The following is a 25,797-nucleotide window of genomic DNA, read 5'->3' on the forward strand; positions in this document are numbered from 1 at the left end:
TGATTTTGATGACTTGGTCATTTGACAACTTATTCCCCTTCTTTATCAAGTTCTGCATGTAGAAGGGGGTTAATGGTTTTGCTGTGTGGAAATGCAGCATCTCATTTATGCTTTCTGGGGTGATATGGAACAGAATTGAGCCTGTAGGGCTGAGGACAGCTCTTTAGCATGGATCATAGCACTCCTGGCATCTGTAGATCAACTCTGGCATGGAATTTACCTGGGGGAGGTTGTAGATGGGCAAGTTTGAATCCCAAATCCCTAGGATATCAGCTCCACTAAGGTGCTGGGCTTTCAACTCATTTAGCATCTGGATATTGTATTTGGAGCCTAATGAAAACCAGTCTAACATTTGATAATCCATATCGCCCAGGGCTTTCCATTCCAACTCCCTATGAGGGGCATTGAGAGGCTTGATGTTTAGTGCAATTGGAGTTTCCATAATCTATTAAGTTTCAGTCTTGCTGGTGAGCTGGCCAAAGTAGGCAGAACAGTACAGAGGCGATTTCTTGCAGTGAAATTGTGAATTTCAGGGACCAGAGGGTGAAATGGGCACACAACAATTGAAATACTGTTTGAATTATGAATAAGGCCAAATGTCTGGTCTCCCTCTGTCCTTTGTAGCAGGTTTTTAATGTGTTAACCAGCTATCTCACGATTGCGCGAGCAGTTTTCAGTTTTTGATAAGAACTCGGGAAATTAAGGCTCAGCTAGTGGTTTTCGAGCTTGTAATTGGAAATAGAGGCTTTACAGAGGGATTTTGCCAGTGAGATTGTGAGTTTTAGTGTTGTTTAGGCCTTCTGAGTAATTTTACAATCAATTGAGGCGTATGGAGGATGAACAACGAGAAATACCTGGCAAACAGCGAGCAGTGGTCGTGAATGTGGGTGGAATTGGTGCTCTGGAGGTCTTCAGGTCGATTCCAGCGGGGTGGCGCAGTTTTGAACGTAAAACACCATGCAGAAGAAGCAGTAGCAAATAAGCAGAAAGTATGAAAAATGCAATTTTTGGCCATAATATGGACTTTTTGGAAATTTGGCACCTTTTCTCTGATGACGTCAGCATGACGTCATAGGGTGGGGTCAAGCTCGGATGACGTCAGCATGACATCATCGGGTGAGGTGGCGAGCTACTATTGGTCCACGGGGTGATGCGGTGGCAGGCACGTTGGCACAGATGCAGACAAAAGTGTTGATGCGATGGCAGGGCGGCGATGACGTGGTCAGGACATGGGACCAGCAAACCGGGCGGTAGGTGCCCGCGGTTACGGTTAAGCACCAACGGTTACGGTTTCTCGGGGCGGTTATGATACGGCCCTGATTTTGTCAGAGGCCGCTCCGAGAGCCCTGATCGGGTGACGCGTGGCCAAGCACTGATGTAACGCAACGTCATTTTCTCGGGCGCTAAATCTCTGTCGTGGGGGCCGCTCCGATATTAAAGAGGACCGTCGGATCACTTGGGTCTGATCCGACGGTTGACGGGAGGGCGATATGATCGCTGGATATGGGTTTTTTATAAGGTTTTCAATGTATTTCAAAGAAATCAAATGCATGCGCCAACTTTGGTTAAGCGGCAGAAGTGGGTTTTTTGGGTTTTTCATGATTTCAAAGGGGTTATGGGTAGAAAGGGGTTTGTATAGGGTTTTTCTTTGCAAATGATGGTTTAATGAGTGGAATGACTTGAAGCAAGGGGGAGAGATGAGGTATAGGTTCATCGAAATGACCAGATGTCATTTTGATTCCTTTTTTAGAGAACATATGGCTATAATGCCAAGGGGAGGGATATTTATACAAAATTTGGGGTTTATACACCATGGTGTTAATACTAGTAGGGGAAAGGTGATATAGGGGATTTATGTAGTAGAGTTAGAGTTAATATGGATGAGGGGGGGGGATGAAGGGAGAAAATACTAAGCTTTTTTGTGAAACACTTAGCTTAAAGAGTAGATCAAAATGAAAAGATTTTTACACAAGAAATGTGGCTTCTAAAGATTAGAAATCAATCATAACACCACAATTAGTTCCATAAGTCTCAACTCAGAAGGGAATGTTAGTAAATGACATGAAAAGGGGAAGAAGGGAGGTTAGACATGCTTCATGCTGCAACTTGATGAAGAAGAACCCCTTCTCAATTGATTAGCTTTGCTTTGGTAAACAAAGTTAACACACCTACAATGGTAAAGATAACCTTTCTGCAACCCCAACTACTTACCCAGCTACTTGCCTAGCATTTTTTATTTCTTCTTGGAGGGTGCACTTGGACTTGCAGACCCTTACCTGCCTTTTCTTTTCTCTGGCTTTTTCTCTTGTTTTTTCTATCTACTTCTACCCTTATTTCTTCCAAGGTCCCAGATTAAGCTGTTGGGAGCCTTTCCTTCTCTACCTGAACTACCTGTCTGCCAAGATTAAACAGTTTGGACAGACTCCTTTCTCTATTCTACAACTGAAAATTTAAACCATGGAATGATCCAGATTAGACTGTTGGAACATCCATCAAATTTTAAGTCCATACCAAGCTATAAGCACAGATTGGATTCTCTTGGAAATATGTAATCTTTGAATCATCAAAGCAGAGCATATTTGGACATTTCATAGCCAATCATGAAATATGAAACCTATTGGTATAGGTAGCTAACAATGGCTCCACATGGGGATGGTGTTTCATTTGAAAGACCAAGAACAACAGGTCAGATTGCCTTGCTCCTTGACTGCTCTTGCCAATTTTGTAGTTTGCTGCTTTGAAGTGCCAAAATTGTGTGCTTCTCTTCTTGGTAGACCTCTGATTCTATTTACCTTTTGCTGGCAGTCAATAAACTTGAAAAAATGCATTTTTACAATCTAAACAGAAAATAATATATACATCTGCATATATACAAGGGAACCTCAGGCTGTACTCATGGGTAATAGTCAAAATAATGCTTCAGCATCCTACCATTCACAGGACCTTCATCCAAGTCCGTTTCATTAAGGCTTTTCAGGAAATAAGTATTGTTACCTTGCACTGCTTGGATAGCAAAATGTCCTCTCCATAAGGAATCAAATTTTCCATGTTTTCCTTTGTCTTCTCTTCTTGCATCCCACTTGAGGACTTTGTCTCCCACACTGAAATCTTCTGCCTTAGTTCTTCTATCAAAAGCCTTCTTTAATTTTCCTTGTAGAACTTGCACTCTGCTGAAAACTTGATCTCTGGTTTGCTGCAGACATATGATTTGATTGATTCTTCTTTGCATATCATTTGGTTCGGCTTGGCTTTCTTGAAGAAGCTTCATCACAGGCACTCCTAATGATGAGGGGAATTTGGCCTCTAATCCATAAACCAACTCATATGGGCTGGTCCCAATTGATCTTTTGGTTGTTAGTCTATCTACCCATAAGGCATTGACTAGTTTCTTATGCCAATTCTTTTTATTCTCTTCAAGTACTTTCTTTATGATGTTTACCAGACTTTTATTTGATGACTCGGCAAGTCCATTTCCTTGGGGATAGTAGGTAGTGGAATGGCCCAGAGTGATGTGAAATTTGTGACAGAAGTTCACCATCTTCTTTGATCTGAAAGCTGCAGCATTGTCTGTGATTATTTTGTCAGGACAGCCAAATCTAGCCAATATATTGTTCTCCAAGAACTGAATAATTATTGAATCATTTGCTTGTCTTCATGGGGCAGCTTCAATCCACTTAGTGAAGTAGTATGTTGCTGTTAAAATCCATCTGTGTTGGCCTGAGGATGAGGGATGAATTTCCCCAATGAATTCCAATCCCCATTGTTGAAAAGGTCTCTCTGTTGCAATAGGCTTTAAAGGAAGTGGCAGCAACTGTCTCTTTCCCTCAAACACTTGACATTTATGACACGAGGTAATGCATTTCTTGACATCAGAGAACATGGTGGGCCAGTAGTATCCAGCCCTTAGTATCTTGTCCACAGTGGACTTCCAGTACAAGTGTCCACCACAGTCACCTGCATGAAATTATTTTATGATATTGTCAGTTTCATTTTCAATTAAACAGTGCAACAATATACCTTCATGGTTTTTCCAAAGCAGATTGCCATCCATCACACAAAATCTTGAGGTTTTCATTTTTAAGAATCTACACTTAGTTCTGGACAGTCCTGGGGGAGCACACAGGTTTTGTAACACATAACAGATATCAGAATACCAGGGGGATTGTTCAAAGGCTACATTGATCTTTGGAGTCGCCAGCTCCGGTTCACTGTCCAGCTGGTTAATGTCTAAGGCTTGGAAATTTGTTTCTGTCATTAATTTGGCCAAGCCTTGCGCTTTTATTAGTTTTGTAGGTTTTATCTCAATGTCAAATTCCAGGATGTTAGCAATCCATTTCCCTCTTCTGCCCTCTAGATTTTCTTGGGTGAGAATGTCTTTGACAATAGGACTTGGCACATATGCTATTACATGGGAATAAAGGATATAAATCCTAAAGTCTTTAATGGCTTTGACTAAAGCATAATCTTGCTTTTCCATGATTTGATACTTTAAAGGTGCATCTCTAAGAGCTTTGCTAAAGAAAGCAATTGGCTTCTCATTTCCTTGGTCATCTTTTTGCAATAAAACAGCAGCAATAGTATGCTGGGAGGCAAAAGAGAAAATGATAAATTCTCTGTCAAACTGAGGATTGGTCAACACTGGGGTTTGGGTAAGGGCCATTTTTATACCTTCAAAGGCTTGATTGGCTTCAACAGTCCATTTTACTTTTGAATCTTTCTTTAGCATGTTATTTAATAATCTGATTAGCTCTGCTAAGTTTGGGATAAACCTTCTCAAGAAATTGATTTTTCCCAAGAATCCTTGCAACTCTTTGACATTTCTTGGGTGGGGCATTTGTAGGATAGCTTGTATCCTATCTGGGTCAATTCTAATGCCATCTTTAGAAATGATGTGGCCCAATAGCTTGCCTTCCTCTAAACCAAAGAGGGATTTCTTGGGATTCAAGGAGATTCCATATTTTCTGCATTTTAGGAAGATCTGTCTCAAATGTTTTATATGTTCTTGGTCTGATTTTGAGAAAGGTGTAAGGTCATCTAGGTAAATGACTAGAAAGTCATGAATCTCCTTGGCAAAGGCAATATCCATGGCTCTTTGAAAAGTTTCCCCTGCGTTTTTCAATCCAAAAGGCATCTTTACGTATTTGAAAGTTCCCCATGGGGTTGTAAATGCCGTTTTGTCCTGATCATCAGGGTGAACTAAGATATGGTTGAAACCTGAGAATCCATCAAGTAGAGAAATTTTGGAAGCCCCCACTACTCTCTGTAAAATGTGATCCATCTTGGGTAAGGGGTAATTGTCTTTGAGGGACACTTGGTTCAGATTCCTCAAATCCACACACAGCCTAATTTCACCAGTCTTCTTTCTTGTAGGGACTAAGTTGGAGATCCATTCAGAGAATCTGATTGGTGCTATGATGCCTGCCTTGAACATTTTTTGTACCTCTTGTTCCATTGCTGGAAGAAGCATAGGATTGATTCTCCTTAGTTTTTGTTTAAAGAGCTTTTGATCAGGTTTGAGAGGGATAGTGTGCTGGATTACAGAGGTGTCATAGGACTTTAGGTCCTCATAGCTCCATGCAAAAACATCCTGGAACTCTTTGAAGAGGTCAATGTATTTGGGCTTTTGGTAAGGAGGTAAGGAAGCAGATAATTTAATTATCTTGGGCTTCTCACTTGTACCTATGTTGCATTCTTCAATGGCTGCATTTAAGGGCTGCATTTTTGGTTTTCTAGGGATGTCATTTGAGTCAAAGATGTCTTCTAGTGGAGTTAGGCCCGTTGGTAGAAAATTGTCTTTCAGCTCAATGATTTCAGTTTCAGCATTGGCCACCTCTTCATAGTTAAGTTGTTGAATTTGCTGAATGTTTTCCTTGTTGAAAATGGTTGGATTTAGTATTTGTTTTTCTGTTCTAGGTGATATTGGGTGAGCAATCTGTTGAAACTGTATTTGTGATGGACTTGCTCCATCAAATATTTGTGATTGACTTGCTGTCTCAAATATTTGTGATTGACTTGCTGACTCAAGTATTTGTGATTGACTTGCTGTATCAGTGTCAATATTTAGTCCTGCAAATTCTTGCTGCATAGTTAAAAAATGATTTATTTGCTTGTCATCCTCAAATACTTGCCAATCATTGATATTGTTTGGAATGGAGGGTCTGTGTTTTACCTCAGCTGTAAAACAATGGTGGGGCTCAAAGGGCAACTTGCAGGTACTCGCAAAGGTGGCTAAACTATGAGCATGTAGATTGTGGGTTCTGGGAATTTTAGTAATTTGGAATTCAGAGAAAAATTTTAGTACCTCAGCAACAACAGACCTATAAGTCCTTAGTCTTTTGTCATTGGTGACAAAGTTTCCCTTCACTTTTTGGATAACTAAATCTGAATCGCCCATGATTGAAACCCTGGCTGCTTGCAAGAACTTTACCAACTTGAGTCCTAGTAAAAGAGCTTCATATTCTGCCATGTTATTAGTACATCTGAAATTCAATCTATAGGCTCTGCCTTCTGCATGACTATTTTCTTTATTGTGTACCCAAACTCCAGCTCATGCCCCTAATTTGTTGACTGAGCCATCAAATTCAAGGAACCATAGAATATCCTGTTGGGAAGGAGATTTGATGATCTGTTCATGGGCTGGCCATGTGAGTAGCAGTTGTGGTTTTTTCTCTAGCTTGTCTTCTAGGACAGTCTCATCGTTTGATTGGATGTTCTTGACAGCTAGGGCAGCAGCAACATCTAGTGTTTGATTGACTATTGTTTCATGGATGGTAATACTTTCATTGGAATCTTCCTCTTGTATGAATATCTTGGTTTCAACCTCACCTTTTGAGGGAATTGCGGTGTCATTGAAGAGAATGTATGAGTCTATGTCTGAATGGATAGCATATATGGGAAAGTTTTGAGGCTTTTCTTCACTGCTGACCATGTATTTCATTAGTGTTTCTCTGTACAGTCTTTTTGGTTGCCCAAAAATGGAGATGGTAGCATATGACATGTCTAATTGTAGGGAACCTTGGAGTTTAGCTCCCCATGATCTTGATAACAACATTCCATACTTACGTGGGATATCAACAACTACCACATCCATTAGGATTGTCTTGTTTAGGTATTGAACCAGAGACACACATAAGTCTTTTATGAGACCTAAACACTTGACTCGGCTGGAGTCAAAAGAAAACAGATTCTTATATGGTCTTGTTATGCCTAAATTCAATCTCTCCATGACTGCTTTTGGCATGAGATTGTGAGAGGCACTTGAGTCAAACATTGCATTATGTAATATTTTGTCATGAATATGTAAACTGACATAGAAAGGTAATACCCCTGTTACTACCGTTTTTCCATCCACTTCTGGGCCAAACAAGAGTTCTAGGGTGTCATCCAACACATTGACATCATCTTTGTTGCTAGTGAGTTGAAGGGACTTCTTGATCTGTATTTTATAGATGTCATGCTTGGCTAGTTCTGAAAGCGGAATTGCTATCTTTAATTTGCCAATTTCTGTTTCTAGATCAAAAGGTTTTTCAAATTGGGCCTTGGGGTTATAGGTGACAATCCTTTCTTTGTTCATTAAATCTCCTTCTTGATTTTTGTCTTGACTTTGGGACTTATCCTTTTTACTCATCTCTTGAGGAGTAACATTTAAATTAGGATGAGAAGGTGAAGTAGCCATAGGCTGTTGTCTTAAGGACAGTGGTTCAGTGATCTCTTCAACAATCACTTCTTCTGTAGGTGAATTTATTTTGTCATTAGGTTCTGTGACTATAACTCTTTCAGGCTGCTGATTATCCTTTTTCTTTTCAGGCTGGTTAACATTCACAGTTCTGCTCCTCAGCTTGTATTGTTTATGGACTTCATAAACAACAGTGTCATAGCCTTGTTTGAAGTCAAAGGATTCACCTGATTTAGTTTGGAACAGTTTGATTTCATCATCCTCATGATCTTCTTGTGTTAAGAAAACTTGACTTTCACCATCTAGACCCATTAAATTAATCTCAGGATCTTCATTGGGCTCTGCTGATGTGGAAGCTTCTGCATAATTTTCTTGGAAAGGGGGTCTTATATCTTGATCAGCACTGGTTTTGCCAATGCCTGGGTTTTGAGTTCTCCTAAAGTTTGGATTCCTAGGAGGGTTGTTTTGTGGTGCTTCCCATGATGATTTTCTTTCAACCGATTCCACTCTATCACCTAATCTTTTCATTCCATTTAGTATGGCATCAAGCTTTTGATCAAAGGCAGAGGGTTCCTCTTTGAAAACAGTCCTCTTTTCCAACCTTGCCCTATTTCTTTTGGTAATTAGGTTGGCTTCCACTGTGACAGCAACCCGTTGGGCCTCTTCAAGGGATTGACAGTCTCTTTCCTTTAACTGATAGGCCATATCAGGGTCAAAACCATCGGGGAATTTGTACAAGGCTAAATCAGGAGGAGGCCTTAAATTTTGTGGAATTGAGTTATATACATTGTTAAATCTTGCGCAATACTCCAAAACAGTCTCCTGGGGACCTCTTTTGATAGTGTCATATTCTCCAAGTATGTGCAGAGGATCTTTCTTCTTCTCCCATCTACTAGTAAAGGCTTGATACAGTTCAGCAGGGGTTGTAATGGAGTTTGCATTCAGGGATCTAAACCAAGTTCTTACATCCCCAGTTAGGCTTTGAACAAACATCCTCATTCTGACACTGTCATCATCTATTTCGTAGGTCTCAAAATGGTCTTGCATCCTCTTGGCATGCTGGGCAGCTGTCAAAGGGCCATTGGAGTCAAAATATGAAATTTTGGTTTGGTAATCTTGGGGTAGAGCTGCAGCATTAGCTGGTATCTGCAATGGTGCATATCTGTTAGCCATATTTACAGGGTTTAGAGGATTAACAGGGGCAGCTGGGATAATAGGAACAGTGGGTATCACAGGGGTAACAAGTAGGGGTGAACCTAGAGTGTTGGTCAAGGGGATATGTGCAGTGGATGAAGATGTGAGAGGAGGACTTTGAGATGTGGATGGTGAACTAGGGGAACTAGGGGTAGATCGGAAAAGGACCTTGCATGGTGTAGATATAAGGCTGGGATGGTCTGAATCTGAGGTTAAATCAGCAGGCTGCTCCTGCTTTTGCTGCCTCCTGATGTTTCTCGAGATGGTATTTGGATTATCAACAATGATGGGTGGATTAGGGTCAGGATTCGCCCTAGTGTGCCATGGATTTTTCTTAGGAGCCAGTTTCTAACTGTTTTTTAGGATTTTGTAGGAAATTTTTATATCTGAAAGGACTGGATGAAGATTTCGGAATGGCTATATATTCTCAGAGCTAAGATGAAGATTCCCTAAACAAGCTCCTCCCTAAAGCTGTTAATGCGATACAGAAACAGATTAAAGGCCTCTTGACTGATTTCAGGCTTGATAGTAGCTATGGAAAATATATAGTAATTGAAAAAATCTCAAGCAGTCCCCAACGGAGTCGCCAATTATGTTAACACCCAGGTTGTTCCTTATGACTCCCAAGGGAATACGGCCAGGGTAACCACTAACCAATCTTTGGATCACAGCTTCTAGCCAAACTGTGATAAGAGAGGGCTCTCTCTTTATGATTTGTCTATGTTATGATGGTGTTTTAGGCTAGGTATTATGCTCAGGTTTTGTTTTATGTTTTGGTTGAAGGATTTCTTTCAGGGCTTAAGATGTAGTGTTTAGAGAGTAATATATCATTGGGCAATGGAGTCTGGAGTTGTGAAATGTTCTGAAATGCAGGATTGGTGGTGTTTTAACTACAGGGCCTATTGTGTACCTCAGACAAACAAATTTAATTTGAATAGTGAGGCATGTCAGCCAACAGAAAGCAATTAAGAATTTTCTATTAAGCTGGTGAGGTGAAAGTGAAACACGTTGCACAGGAGCAAAATTGAATTCCTGTGACAAAGGTTACTGTGAAAGACATATTCTGAAAGTGCAGCAATTAAGAATTATGCTTATCAAGAGTACAACTGAAGAAAACATTCATTAACAACACAGATTGAACTCAGGGTATCCATTGAATAAATCCTGAAAGTTATCCTTTTTCCTTGTTGCTAAATATTCAAAATTAGAAACATATATGGATTTTAACAAATCAAAAATACATAACAGAGAGAGTTACAGGCACTTATTGTATTGTGTAATACACAGGAATCCAGCAGTTTTCAACAGACACCAGAACGCATTCAACACCTCAAAATCCGAGAAATTCCATCACTTTCTTTATTAAACTTCTGAAAGGATTACAACATAAGAACTTCTTCAGGAGAAATCAACAACAACCCTTGCAAACTCATGCGAAGGGGACTTTATAGAAGTGTGTATACAAAATATCTCAGGCATTGAGTCATCTGAGAGAGAAAATATCTTCATTACTTCGTACAGAAAGTAGAAAAGAAGTTATTACAGCTTTGAAAGCAGCATAAATGCTCTTTAAGTCTGTCAGAGGATAATTTGACCTTTGGAGGTCATTGAGTCGGTTGAACCGCTTTGCTTTGATGCTGGAAAATGCGTCTTTACTTTTTGCTGCGCTGTATCTTCTCGGCCCTGCCACCTGTGACTGTGCTTGCTGCTGTGGTGACCGAATGGCTCTGCTGAGTTGGCTCAGCCTTTCATCTTTCCTCTGTATGCTTATCTATCAAAATTCTGCCTGTGTATGATCACTTATAAATTGGACAAAAATTAACATTTACAGGTTCTGGCTTGATAATATCATCTGTGTCAATTTGTTCCAGACTTCCTGTGTGGGCAATTGGTGCTTGACAATTGCCTCTATGGTTTCATCTGCTTCTGTATATTTATAAAAATTTGGAGGCACATCAAACAAATGATTGATCTCGTTCATGATAAAAAATAGGTTGTCCACCCTATTATATAAAGTTTGCCCTGATGCTGGCCCTGATTCTGCTGAAGTGCTGGGCTGTCCTGCAATTTGTCCTGCAACATAGGGATCGACCCTTTTAGTATAATTTTCAAGGGTAAGCAGTCTTCCCACACTGCTTAGTATGCTGGGGAGGCCTCTGTTTTGCAATACCTGAAACCTGTCCATGAACTTGTTGATTTCAGTCTGCATATCTTGGGTTCTCCTTTCCAATGTCCCAACCAGGTTTCTTAGTGTCAGGACCCTTTTAACCATTGAGATTGTCTCAGTCCTGTGAGCAATTCCCATGGTGGCCAGTTGAGAGCTTGTTCTGTTATTCAAAATGTTGATCATTCTGTTGGCAGCATCAGGCATGTTGGCAAGGCTTGCTCTAGCTCTGTGTATTTACCTATTTGCCTTTGCAATGAGAGCTGATTGTTCATCTATGGTCTCAATGTACTGCCATTGATTAGTAATGGACTGGCCAATATTGGCCCAAAGGACTGCCTTGAGCTCTGCTGTTACGTTATCTAATGTGAGCTCTTTCTCAACCTCAGTTATCCTCTTCTTTAGAGCTTTTATTTCTCGTTCCTTTTCAGCTACATTCTGTTTGCTCTTATCATATCTCTCATTTACTTTAGCCAAAGATTCTTTGGCTGAATTGAGCTCTAACATTTGAGCTTCCAGGACCTGAATTTCATTTTGGAGCTTCTGCAGGTCTAGACTATGAGTCTGATCTGTTGTTGGTGCAGTTGTTGATGTAGTTGGTGCTGTAGGTTCTGTTGGCTGAGGAGGAGGAGCAGTAGTTGGGGCAGCTTCCTCAAGGTTTATGATTTGAGGAGGAGCATGAGAGGTCTGCCCTTCTTCTCTCTGTTTTAAGGCTGCCTGTAGTGCTGTTTTTGCAGCCTCCAATTCTCCCAGCTTTTCCTGAGTTTGGATCAGCTGCTTATATAGAGATATCAACAAGATTGTGGCCTGTTGATCATGTCTTTGCTGGGCAACATCATCTGTTTGAGGGTGGATTGTGGCTGGGAGTTTGATCTTTCTCCTTAAGGCTTCCATGTCTGCATCCCTCAATTTTAAGATCTCTCGTATGCCCTTGATGTCTTTGGGATCATGTCCCATCTCTATGATGATGTCCTCCAAGGACCTTATTCTGTTGTCCTTTGCCTGGGATGATGCTCTCTCCAACTCTAGCTGAGAGGCTGTATTGTTGAGGCTATTTTGTAGCCTGTAGTTGTCCAATGTTTGGTCTGCCAAGGAAGCATAGACCATCTCACCCGTTTTCTTATGCAGTTCTATCTTATCCATTGGGTGGATATCTTTGGCAAGGACTTCCAGGTTAGTCCTTAAGTAGTCAGAGGCAGATTTGGGATGCACTGTTGTTGGCATAAAATTACTCATGATCATTTTGCCTTCCTGCACATCATATGCGGACATGAGTCTTTGTTGATTGGTGGGAGCCATGTTCAGCAGATGGTTATATAGTTGTATCTTGATGGGCTCATTTCTCCTCTTAATATCTATGAATTGCTGCTTAATGCTGGGTCCACCTTCCCTTTGCTGATTGGAGGAACTGACTTCTCCTCCCATTGCTCTATCCTGTTCCTGTTGGAAGGAACTTGCTGATGCTTCCCTGCTGGGTGGGCCCATACCAAAGGACTGTCCTATTGGCATTTCTTCCTCTGAGAGGGGATTGATTCTTTGTCTTTTCTCCCCATGAGTTGCTGATGTTGTGAGGGGAGTCTCTCTGTCCCTTTTCCTACTTGTGTCCTCCTTTTGTGGAGTTTGGAGGATTGATGCCTCAGCTGAAATTTCTTGCCTTGGAGGCACAATTTGTTTAGTGGATTTAGGGGCTTCCACTGTTTGGTTTTGCTGGACAGGCTGTTCCTGCCTTTGTTCTTGTTGTTGTTGCTGTTCCTCTTGCTGCTGCCCTTCTCCCTGCTGCTCCATTTCTTCTTGTTGCTGCACTAGGGTTTCCATTTGCTCTTCGGTCATAGGAGGTGGCTGTTCCACCTGCTTTTCTTTGCCTTTGTTGGCTGTCTGTGGAGGATTCATGGCAGCTGGCTGATGTGTTGTTGAAGCTGAAGAAGCTGCTCCAAGTTGTCTTTTGTATGAAAGGGGGACCTGTCCACAAGTTTCTAAGTCAGTTTCCTTTTGAATATTTCTGGCCTCTCTTTCTAGCAGCTCTTCACTAGTGATTTCCTCTTCTAAGGTGCCCTCTTCCCAGGTTAATGCATTGGCATACTGCTCAATCTCAGGCTGCCTTATGTGAGAATAGGTACCCAATTTGTATCTTATCCTCCTGAGGGAAACAAAGTGATTGGGGTCATAGGGTATCCATTCAAAGCTAGTTTGCAGTTTGAGGGCCTCTAGGATACTGTTTGCCTCTTTCCATCCCTCCTCTTTTCTGTTGTATAGGAAAGGGCCCATCTGGCTCCTTACCTTCAACTGTGCCTTCTTGTTCTTGCTTTGGAAGTGGAGGTAGTCGGCATTCCCAAATTGCCTGAAGTATTCAAGGGCAAAAAGCCTCATGGGGACATACCTTGGCAGCCTAAAAGGCTTCAACTCACAGCCATATACTCTGATGACTGTGTGGTTTTGGTAAAAGTACCAATTACCAATGCTGTAGGTTTTGTTCAGATGGAGAATTCTCCTCACGTCATCAGTTAATCTTGGAGGAGGAACACCGTACAATCATGTCATAGCTGGATGTATGAATAAGTCTATAAACTCATAGTATGTGTATAGTGACACAGAGGTGCAGTGAAAGACAGAGGTCCAAAACACAACTGATCTTGGATTCCCCTGGGCATTAAGCTGTTTCAGGGGAATGGAGAAGCTGCCTGGTTGATTAAACAAGAATAGATGGTAAATGAATGAAGTATATCTGAACAGTCTTCCCCTCTGCAGATTCATCAGCTGGTCATGGATTTTATCTGCAATATATGTGGCATAATCATAATGTACAGCTGGAGGCTTTCCAGGAGAGAATATAGACATCATTGCCATTATGATTTCATCCACATCCTCCATTCCCTTGAACCCTAGGACATAGCTGATCAAATCCACTAGCATTCTGCCCAATTCATTCAAGTAATGATATCCAATAGGAGGAGTTCTGATGGCTTCAGAGCCTGATTGTACAAATAGCTGGTTGATTTTGATGACTTGGTCATTTGACAACTTATTCCCCTTCTTTATCAAGTTCTGCATGTAGAGGGGGGTTAATGGTTTTGCTGTGTGGAAATGCAGCATCTCATTTATGCTTTCTGGGGTGATATGGAACAGAATTGAGCCTGTAGGGCTGAGGACAGCTCTTTGGCATGGATCATAGCTCTCCTGGCATCTGTAGATCAACTCTGGCATGGAATTTACTTGGGGGAGGTTGTAGATGGGCAAGTTTGAATCCCAAATCCCTAGGATATCAGCTCCACTAAGGTGCTGGGCTTTCAACTCATTTAGCATCTGGATATTGTATTTGGAGCCTAATAGAAACCAGTCTAACATTTGATAATCCATATCTCCCAGGGCTTTCCATTCCAACTCCCTATGAGGGGCATTGAGAGGCTTGATGTTTAGTGCAATTGGAGTTTCCATAATCTATTAAGCTTCAGTCTTGCTGGTGAGCTGGCCAAAGTAGGCAGAACAGTACAGAGGCGATTTATTGTAGTGAAATTGTGAATTTCAGGGACCAGAGGGTGAAATGGGCACACAGCAATTGAAATACTGTTTAAATTATGAATAAGGCCAAATGTCTGGTCTCCCTCTGTCCTTTGTAGCAGGTTTTTAATGTGTTAACCAGCTGTCTCACGATTGCGCGAGCAATTTACAGTTTTTGATAAGAACTCGGGAAATTAAGGCTCAGCTAGTGGTTTTCGAGCTTGTAATTGGAAATAGAGGCTTTACAGAGGGATTTTGCCGGTGAGATTGTGAGTTTTAGTGTTGTTTAGGCCTTCTGAGTAATTTTACAGTCAATTTAGGCGTATGGAGGATGAACGACGAGAAATACCTGGCAAACAGCGAGCAGTGGTCGTGAATGTGGGTGGAATTGGTGCTCTGGAGGTCTTCAGGTCGATTCCAGTGGGGTGGCGCAGTTTTGAACGTAAAACACCATGCAGAAGAAGCAGTAGCAAATAAGCAGAAAGTATGAAAAATGCAATTTTTGGCCATAATATGGACTTTTTGGCAATTTGGCGCCTTTTCTCTGATGACGTCAGCATGACATCATAGGGTGGGGTCAAGCTCGGATGACGTCAGCATGACGTCATCGTGTGAGGTGGCGAGCTACTATTGGTCCATGGGGTGATGCGGTGGCAGGCACGTTGGCACAGATGCGGACAAAAGTGTTGATGCGATGGCAGGGCGATGATGATGTGGGCAGGACGTGGGACCAGCAAACCGGGCGGTAGGTGCCCGCAGTTACGGTTAAGCACCAGCGGTTACGGTTTCTCGGGGCGGTTATGATACGGCCCTGATTTTTTCAGAGGCCGCTCCGAGAGCCCTGATCGGGTGACGCGTGGCCAAGCACTAACGTAACACAACGTCATTTTCTCGGGCGCTAAATCTATGTCGTGGGGGCCGCTCCGATATTAAAGAGGTCCGTCGGGTCACTTGGGTCCGATCCGACGGTTGACGGGAGGGCGATATGATCGCTGGATATGGATGCGGGCGAGTATTTATTTAATATTTGTTTTTGGAAGCAGCGCCCGGCGGAAGCCTTCGGATATGGGTTTTTTATAAGGTTTTCAATGTATTTCGAAGAAATCAAATGCATGCGCCAACTTTGGTTAAGCGGCAGAAGTGGGTTTTTTGGGTTTTTCATGATTTCAAAGGGGTTATGGGTAGAAAGGGGTTTGTATAGGGTTTTTCTTTGCAAATGATGGTTTAATGAGTGGAATGACTTGAAGCAAGGGGGAGAGATGAGGTATAGGTTCATCAAAGTGACCAGATGTCATTTTGATTCCTTTTTTAGAGAACATATGGCTATAATGCCAAGGGGAGGGATATTTATACAAAATTTGGGGTTTATACACCATGGTGTTAATACTAGTAGGGGAAAGGTGATATAGGGGATTTATGTAGTAGAGTTAGAGTTAATATGGATGAGGGGGGGGGGGATGAAGGGAGAAAATACTAAGCTTTGTTGTGAAACACTTAGCTTAAAGAGTAGATCAAAATGAAAAGATTTTTACACATGAAATGTGGCTTCTAAAGATTAGAAATCAATCATAACACCACAATTAGTTCCATAAGTCTCAACTCAGAAGGGAATGTTAGTAAATGACATGAAAAGGGGAAGAAGGGAGGTTAGACATGCTTCATGCTGCAACTTGATGAAGAAGAACCCCTTCTCAATTGATTAGCTTTGCTTTGGTAAACAAAGTTAACACACCTACAATGGTAAAGATAACCTTTCTGCAACCCCAAATACTTACCCAGCTACTTGCCTAGCATATTTTATTTCTTCTTGGAGGGTGCACTTGGACTTGCAGACCCTTACCTGCCTTTTCTTTTCTATGGCTTTTTCTCTTGTTTTTTCTATCTACTTCTACCCTTATTTCTTCCAAGGTCCCAGATTAAGCTGTTGGGAGCCTTTCCTTCTCTTCCTGAACTACCTGTCTGCCAAGATTAAACAGTTTGGACAGACTCCTTTCTCTATTCTACAACTGAAAATTTAAACCATGGAATGATCCAGATTAGACTGTTGGAACATCCATCAAAATTTAAGTCCATACCAAGCTATAAGCACAAATTGGATTCTCTTGGAAATATGTAATCTTTGAATCATCAAAGCAGAGCATATTTGGACCTTTCATAGCCAATCATGAAATATGAAACCTATTGGTATAGGTAGCTAACAGTTCCAACAACAGAATATTTTGTTCCTTTTCTTTAAGCAACATTTGGACCTTTGTCATTTTGTCAATAGTTGTCGTAACATAGGCTCCTGCAAATTGTGACAATTTTGTGAGATTTTCGGATGGGTCCATGGGCGAGTCCTTCCATACAATTTCCATTGGTTCATTGCCAGGAGTCATAATAGCTGCACCGCCTAGCTTTATTTTCTTCCTTTGTCTCTTGACGACAACTTCACGGGTAGGACTATAAAATACATCTAATGGAGGAATTTCCTCAGTTCTCAAAATAATTTCTGAAGAGGGGATGGCAGGAATGAGCTCAACATCCTGAGTGCCTACAGTTTTATCCACTATTATTTCTTGAGTTGACTTGTGCTGTGGAGTCTGTATCTCAGATATTTGTTCATCTGTGTGAAGCTTCTTGTTGAAATGTTCCCATTCCTTTTCCAAATCGATAACTAGGGTTTTTGCTCACTGAGTGGAAGTAGAGTGAACTTCTGCCTATTCCTTTGCCAACATTTTCTCGACTGTTTCCTCTGTAGTTCCAGCTGTGTCCTTTTCAGACTCTTTATTTTTATTGCCTCCCCATTTTGAGACCGCTGCTTTGAATCATGAGTAGATCTCTCCTAGGTCTCTTCTTTGGAATTCTCTTTGGAGTTGTCCTCCAAGCTTACATTGGGAGTTGGCTCCCTTATTGGTTCATTCTGCAGTAGGTCCAATGGGACCTTCAATAATCTCCTTTTTCTATATACATGGAAAGATTTAACATCGTCTGGGGTAAAAATTAGCGATGCCATATGTGTCACTTCTGAAAATGTTTATTTTTGTAGGAAGATGTCATTGAAGGCATCCTCCTCGTGGGTGGATGGTTTCACTTTCACCATAGTAGTGAAGTCCTTAACAGTGCCATTTGAGTCATATTGCCTTCCTAGGAATGTAGCTAATTTCATAGATTTCATAATCTATGCCTCTTTGTAGGCATGTCCAAAGTCATGTAGTGCAAATGCACTACATTGCAATGGAAATGTAGGCCAAATGGCCTTCTTCTACTCTTTCAATCCTCTTCTCAACCCACCTTCCCCTGTCGTTTAGCAGGATATCTCCATGGCCATTAACTTGTCGGGGACATAGTATGGGAGGACATGCGGTGAAGAAATGCTCCCAAATACTTTGATATAGGTAAATTTCTCCTCCCCAAACCATCTGGCTATAGGTAATATATCCACTTCAGCGTCTTTTGAAAACCTAGGGGCGATTGTGTTGTGGACTTGTTTATGGATGGGTAGAATAACTCCTTGACAAATATTATAAAAATAGGGGTGAAACAGAGACTCCCACAAAATCTTATGGTACACATGGATAGGAAGCGGGTCTTGCACAGTCCACTTCCATCCCATAATAGGAAATTTAGAACTAAAATAGATTGCGTGCATTACAAAGGCACTCATGAAAAACGAGGGATAAACCCTTATAGAGGGACTTATTTTTATCCTATATTCCATAATGGATTTTTCCAAATTATTAGACAAACTTTGAGCCCAATTCATTATTGTTGCATTCACAGCTACATCTATTAATGGCATCCATTCCAAGGAAAATTTGGTGCTATAGGGTTTACCGAACAATCTATACAACATGGCTGCTGCGAAACTATAAAGGGGGGAGATAGATGTCGTAGAATACATACCCGTATTATCTTGTTTGAGCTTGCCTTCACCTACAATCTAGGCTCGTGTGACATTTGTTGGGTCTTCATTCTCCTTAGAAAATTTCTCAAGGAACTATATATTGTAGAGCTTCTATGGCTTTGGTAAGTGGTACATAAGCTGTAGGTTGTTTGCTGAGAAAGATACCATAACCTCTTTCCTGTGTTTTTGAACTCTCTATCTGAGATGTCCACCATATCAATTATCCACTTGGCCATATCTGTGTTCAATATTATCTTCGGTCTTGTAGCTATGCGGTGTAGGAACAAGCGTGCTGTCTCAATGTAGGAGGCGTCATAGGAATCATGAGCATCAGCTATGGCCTTTACTACCAGCAGCTTGGGTTTTTCCTCTTCTAAAAAATCATACATGGCCTCCCATGTTGAAGTTCCTTCGTCTCTACTACAGGTAGTATCAGAGAAAAGACGGATCATTTCTGACTTTTCTGACGCAGCTAGCTTTCCCCTCTTTGCCGTTGCTTTTAATGACTCTTTCGATGGATTTTTCCTAAAATGGAGCAAAGCGGAAGCTATCGGATAGACACAAGAAATAATGAAAATGAGAATGAATGATACAGATAACCTTGAAAAGGTGACAAGAAAGGAGTTTTAATTAAATGCAGATGAAAAGGTATCGTATCACGTCGAGTTGCTTTTCAAACATAAATTCCATTAACCCATACTAAATACCCACTAATGGTTGCTTATCGCTACCTTTATTGCTCATTAATGTTATTCATCATAAGACAGGAAAGAAAACTTTTAAGGTGGTGAGTTTTAGTTGCGAGAATGTCGATTTTGCGATTGCGATGTAATATCGCAAATTTCATTATCGCATATTGATTGTGCACTTTCTTAAAGTTCCTTAGGTTCCTGTGGGATGCGAGATGCAATATGTTCTTTATTGTTTAAAGTTTAGCTTGTTTTATGGATTTTAACCTTATAAAGTGTTTTTTGTTTGTGTGGTGGACTTAAGTGCTATTTTATGACACGGGCTTCAATCAGGGCTGGGCTTTTATCGTGTTCCACAACATCATGCATTTCGTAAGGTTTCAGACCTTTCTTAAGTGTTTTTGATGCAATGCGATAAGGTTGAACATCACATCACAATATCAAATTTCTCATGTTCAACATACTTTGTGAGGGTGCTCCCTTTTTGAATGACGATATGCGATACATGCTTTATTTTAATAGGAAATGCCTTAGGACCTAGTTTTTAATGAAAAAGCCTAATGATATCTAGGTTAAGATAGGTGATTCCTTTAGATTTCATTTCGTGAGTTTTAATTATTAATAAGGCTTTTGACACACTTGGTCTAGCAGTATGCGAAAAGGCGAGTATTGCTAGCTTTCAAAGGGTTTTTGACCTGATATTGTGCTTTATTCCAAAAATTTAAAGAAAGTGTCTAAATGCTAAATTTGTTTTTTGAAGGATTTTATCAAGGGTCCCTATTTGTTAATAGAATATTAGATATCATATTAATAAATGGGGGGGGGGGGGGGGGGGGTGGGGGGGTTGTTGAATAGCACGAAAATTGGCGATTCACTGGAAGAACCAGTTATCTTAGACATTTTTTTTAAATTTCTAAAAACTTCCAAAATAAAAGTAGTCTAGAAAATAAAATAAATGAAATATAAGATAAGTAACATTTCTCTGAGTAATAAAAAGAAAAATCTACCTAACTATTGTTTGTTTGATTATCCTCTTCAATATGAAAATTGCTTTGTCTACATCAATCATTACTTGGTTTTAAAGATAAAAACAGGGGACTCTCACAAATAAGCTTTTAGATGTACTCAGTGGTCATAGGTAGAGCCTCTACTTCTAGCAGGCATACATAGCCATGACAGGGTTACCTTTTAACCAACAATGGTTTAGTATCCCATTTAGATAAGAGTGCAAATTTTAAAGATAAGTTCAGATTCATATACTTAATTTATTTTTCATTCTTTTTAAACAATTCTCTTTTCTTAAAAATTTCATTTTCCTTCTTAAAGGCCATTGTCTTGGTTTGGTGGCCAAAATTGGCAATGCCACGCACTGATTGTAACTTAATTGAAAAAGCTGGCTCTTAATGAGACCCCTTATCTTTTGATTGATACAATCTCAAGCCATTACCTTGTTTTGATATGCAGTATTGGTAATGTCAGCTTGTTATTTCCCTATGATCATGGTACGTCGGCTCTTGACGAGACCTCTTATCCTTTAATTTTAAGCATATTTTAGAATTTCATTCTAAAAAGTGAAATATTACTAGATGGGGAGAATCATTGACTCCTTGAGGGTTTCTGGATGAAAAATATAGAGTTAAAGATGCTTTTCTATAGAGAGGCCTTGTTTTTTATAGATACCTTTCTTGATTGATGGTAGAGCAAAGGTTTCTTTACAAAGTTGAGGTATTTGAAAAGGAAAAGTAATTTTGGTAGAGAACAAGCAAATTCCAGAGTAACCGAACTTAGCCCATGTTTCAAATGTAAAAATCATCTTGTCAACAACCTCTATTTATACAAGCGAAAAGTCAAAATATAAAAGAGATTATTATTGTAAAGGAAAAAAGTAAATGCTACTCAAATTTTATTTTTATAAAAAAGTGAAAGCAATAGTATCTGCCCATAAATATTACAGGCAGAGAATCTATTTTACCGGATAAATATTACAATAAAAAGGTTGATGGGCCTATGTTGGGAATGGGTACTCCCAAGAGTAGTTTTGGGGCTAAAAGCCCATGTTTTGGGATAATTTTGTAATAAAGTTGTAAAGTATCTGCACTTTGTGGTCATAGAGTATGAAGGTGTCAAGAGTCATGAAGGGTTGTCTGCCCTTATTTTGTAAAGTTGGCTGTAAAGATATAGTATAAAAAGGAGATAAGTAAGTAAGCTGTAAGGAGAGAAGAAGAGAAGAAGCAAAGAATTAGAGTTTTCATAGAGAAGTCTAAGTGTTTTGGGTCTTAGCATAGGTAGAGGCTCTACAACTGAGTGTGCAAAGGCCTAAGGTGGAAGTCCACAGTTGAGTGCGCGAACCCCTACAGCTATGTGCACAAGGTGAATGGAGTCTGTATTAAACTGAAAGATATCAATAAAGAGAAGTATTTTGCAATTACTGTGTATTTATTTCTTGTTAATGCATCTGATTATACTGTATTTTGGGTTTAATTTACAATGTTTATGTAATGCGTGAATATATGAGATTGTATTGGTTAATTGAACGCAAGTAACGATATTAGTTTACATGGCCCTAACCGTGAGAAATTAGTAAGATAAGTAAACACTTAAGATAACTTGGGAACCTATACAATACATTTTCATAACTGCGCAAAAGTACCTGGACCACAGATTAAGGTTGCGCGAAGGTAAATCGTAGGGGATAAACATATAAACTGACATCACGACCCGCGTGAAAGTAGGGGCTGAGGGTATAAACTGACATCACGACCATCTTAGGGTGTGGAAACTTGGTTCCAACATCCACCCATACTGCTTCGAGTGAGACTTCGGTCCGCGCTCCACGAGCTGATGCTGAAAGGACCAGTAGTGTAGGGATTTGTTTGGATAACTAATGTTGAACCTGGGCCAGGTCCCACAAAGCCAAAAAATGGTTCCCTTGCCTGGACTGGAATCTGCATGAGAGATGTGTGATGTTGTATGACTTGAATCCAACGAAGAAAGAGGTCGAAGAGTGGTTGGATAGGAAGATCCACAAATTCACGGCGCATGAGAACGGGAATCCATGACACACAAAGGAATAGTGGCTAGACAAGTACCCATGTATAGAAATCCATGAGATCTTTTTCTGTTCCTTTCCAGTTGAGTTATATGAGTGGATTACAAATCTAGCAGATAGCTAAGGAAGGTGGAGGCTTGACAGTCCTATTGTCTAGACCCCAGAGTTAGTACACAGACTGGAAGCCTCTGAGGATAAAATCACATGTGTTGCCAATCATTGGCTTGATCATATCATTGGGGGGTTTGTGACAGAATTAGCGGTCAATACCTCAGTTAGTTACAACGAGGTGGAGGGCGCTTTTTCAAGGGTCCGCAAGGTAAGTACTTGAGGTCTTTAAATACTTTGATTAAGATGTTATTGTGTGAAAAATAGGTTATGTAGCTACCTTGATGTTCGGAGCTACGTAGAGTGGAAAGACTTATAGGAACGAAGGAAGAAGAGGTCTTGAATATAGCCCACTGATTTCAGCTCCATTGAGTGATGAAGAGGGAGTAGCGCAGGCTTCTCCGTGAAGTGCAGTTCAATTAATAAAATAGGTATTCCCGCAACTTCCACCTCCACCTAAACCACCTCAAACTTCACCACCATCACCTACAACGTTTCCCACACCACCCCCACCTCCACCACAGTTCAATATGGAAAATTCAATGAAGGTGCCTTTATTTAAGGGCTTGGAAAATGAGGACCCAGACCATTTCGGGTTTGTCGTAAGAGCTATATCGAAATCTCAGGACGTCACAGATGATCACATGAAGGAAGAAACATTGGTTAGTGCTTTACAGGACTGTGCACTAAGTCCAACAATAACCCAAACACTGGGTTGGAGGAGATCCAGACCATGCTGAATAAAGAGTTCAATAGGCCTAAATCCGAGGCACAATCAATTGTGGGGTTCAAGAAAATCGCGATGAAACCAAGTGAGACACCTTCAGAATTGGATCAGAGATTGAAGTGTAAAATTCGTGAAGCTAATATAAACTTCACAGAAGGACAACAATGTGAATGGTTCATGTCTTTGCTCCTGCCTCACCTAAGAGTTTCACTTTCACAACAGAATATTACGACTTAGGCAGAGGCCTTAGAGATTGCAATAAGACTGCATGAAACACAGATGCAAGATCTGAATCTGGGGGTTCAGTAGATCCATGCACAGTTGCAAAATATTTGCCTAGAAATGCAAAGTTTGAAGCAGGATAGAACAGTTCGACCAGAGGCATGCGAAGAAATATGGTGCCTGAAATGTAAAGGTCAGGAGCATGACAAAGACCACTTCCCAGTCTTTGTGAACTGTATTGTAGGAGGAGGACCGATGCCTTTGTGGCCAGAAGCCCAGGTAGGACTGAGAACAGGGCTTATGTTGTGGTACGCTATATGTCGGGTAGCAAGAAAACATATGACTTATAACTATCATTTGCTGCAGAAGTTTGTACAAACACCGCAACAACTGTTCTACAACTTCTGCAGGTCGGTACGGCATGATGAGCACAACTGTCAAAGTTATGAATTGATGATGGATAGAACACCCACCTATAGATTTCAGGTAGAAACACGCCCCGTGACCAGAGCACTTGGATGGCGTGAACAAGCTTTTAGGGGCACGAACGAGGTCAAGGTGGAGGAGGAACTGACAGAGGTTGGGGACAGTTGTTATAGACATATTTGGGCACTGCAACCCCAATATTATATGTCCATAAACCAAGGATCATGGTCAACTGATTACATCATTCCCCAAAAGGTCCACCTGAAAAACCACTCAGAACTGGCGAAAACTGGACCATACTGACTGCTCCATTGTCAGGGTGCGATGCATACTAACTTCTCCACTAGCCAGGTGCGATGCATACTGAAGAGGCCTTCTGTAGGATGCAATGAGCAAGAATGGACAAATGGCTGGGATAGTTTGCTAAGTGGATGCTCATGGAATCTTCTAGAAACTTCTGATATGACACACGCCTCTCTGAATTCGCCCAGGGATGAGTAAGAGATTAATGAAATTTCCAAGTGGAACCAAGAAATATGAGTGGAATGACACCAATAAAAAACCAAGAGATGACTCACACTCTTGGAGAAATCTATAAATGGATCCCTCATCTGAGAGATCTAGAGGCTGGAATTTTGTAATTTGTGAGGAAGTGCTGATAGTTTGTCTTTGAGGAGAAGCATTATATTGTTGGGTGATCTTGCTTTTCATGAGGTGAAGAGGGCTTTGATGCTGGGAGGATGATGCCAGATCAGACAGTTGGGTTGTAATTCTCCCTTCTATTTTAATAAATTTCTTTGAGATTTCCTCCATACAATCGTGTATTTGTGAATGAAATTGTATGTTCAATGTATTTCTGATTCTATGTTGTTTATGATATAATAGATCGAGATGCTTTGATGGTGTTTTGTTACTTTGTTTCCATAGGTATTCTCTAAGCGGGACAAGTAGGAGAGGAGTTGCAAACTCTATGAAGGGGGAGAGAAATCAAGCAAGGAGTAAAGTGGAATATCCAGGTTGGTCCCTTTGCTTCTCTCTTATCTATCATACATAAAGGAAATTGCAAATTGCTTTGATTGTTTGTTTCTAAGATAGCTGCCAATCTTAGTGGGACTAGCAGATTGAAAAGACACTACTTTTCCCAGAAACAAGATGGCGACTCCATTGGGGATCAAATACTTTGTTTGTTTTTTATTGTTGTTTGCTTTATAAAGTACAAACGAAGCCTAAAGTTAGCCATCTAACCTTCGAACTGCTCTTGCCCTGCAAGTGCATAGTAAATGAATGCTGCTTCAGTCAATCTCTGGTTTAGTTTATGAACTGAACATTACAAGCATTCTAAATGCCCTTGTGGTAGCTTGGTAACCTCCCAAGATCATTCCCCTGTACTTTGTTCTTTACTATTCATAATAGCTCATCTCAACTCACTAAAATTAGCTGCAAATTTGAGCCCAAACCCACCTCAGTTGTGCTCCCTGGCCCATCGCACTACCTGTAACTGGAAGCTAGTATACATTGCACCTCCTGAGTGTAGCAGGTAAGATGCATCCTTTTTTTTGTGAAGCACAAGTGCGATGACTAAGTAATCCTATTTCTCTCCTTGAAATTTGGGCTTTTTGTCTTTGTTTTCAGCTCTATTCAGTTGTTTTTCTGCTTGTGTTTAGTATCTCATTGCTGAAGCTTCATTCCTTTACATTGTTCAGCCTCCATTGCTTAGGATTAGTAAATGTTTTTATGTATTTTTCCATCATTTGCAATCCTTTGTTAAAAAGTATCTTAAATCAAACTATCGTTTTAATGCAAAAAGGTGTCGTAATTGTTGTTTTCTGTCAAAAAGAGGAGTGTTGTAAAGTATTCCTTCTCTAGATAGTCAATTGAACTTTTTTTTGTGTATTTGATTTGAATTGTTAATATTTGAAGTGTCGAAAGAATTTTCCTATTCGAAATTGAAAAGTGTCATTTAGTCTTCCTTTCACTTTGAAAAGAAATTGTCGAAATGTCGCTTTGAAGAATATAGTTCAGATCTATACTTGGTTTTCCTTTTTGCATTTTTCACATTAAGGGAACGAAAAACAAATACATGCATTTGCATTTGCATTTAGACTGTGTGTGAAAAATGATTTAGGAAAAGTGCATTTAGTGTGTACTCTTTGCTCTTTGTT

The sequence above is a fragment of the Pinus tabuliformis genome, chromosome 2_1, assembly GCF_031772625.1.
Source record: "Pinus tabuliformis cultivar Carrire ecotype Pingquan chromosome 2_1, CPIR1, whole genome shotgun sequence".
NCBI lineage: Eukaryota > Viridiplantae > Streptophyta > Pinopsida > Pinales > Pinaceae > Pinus > Pinus tabuliformis.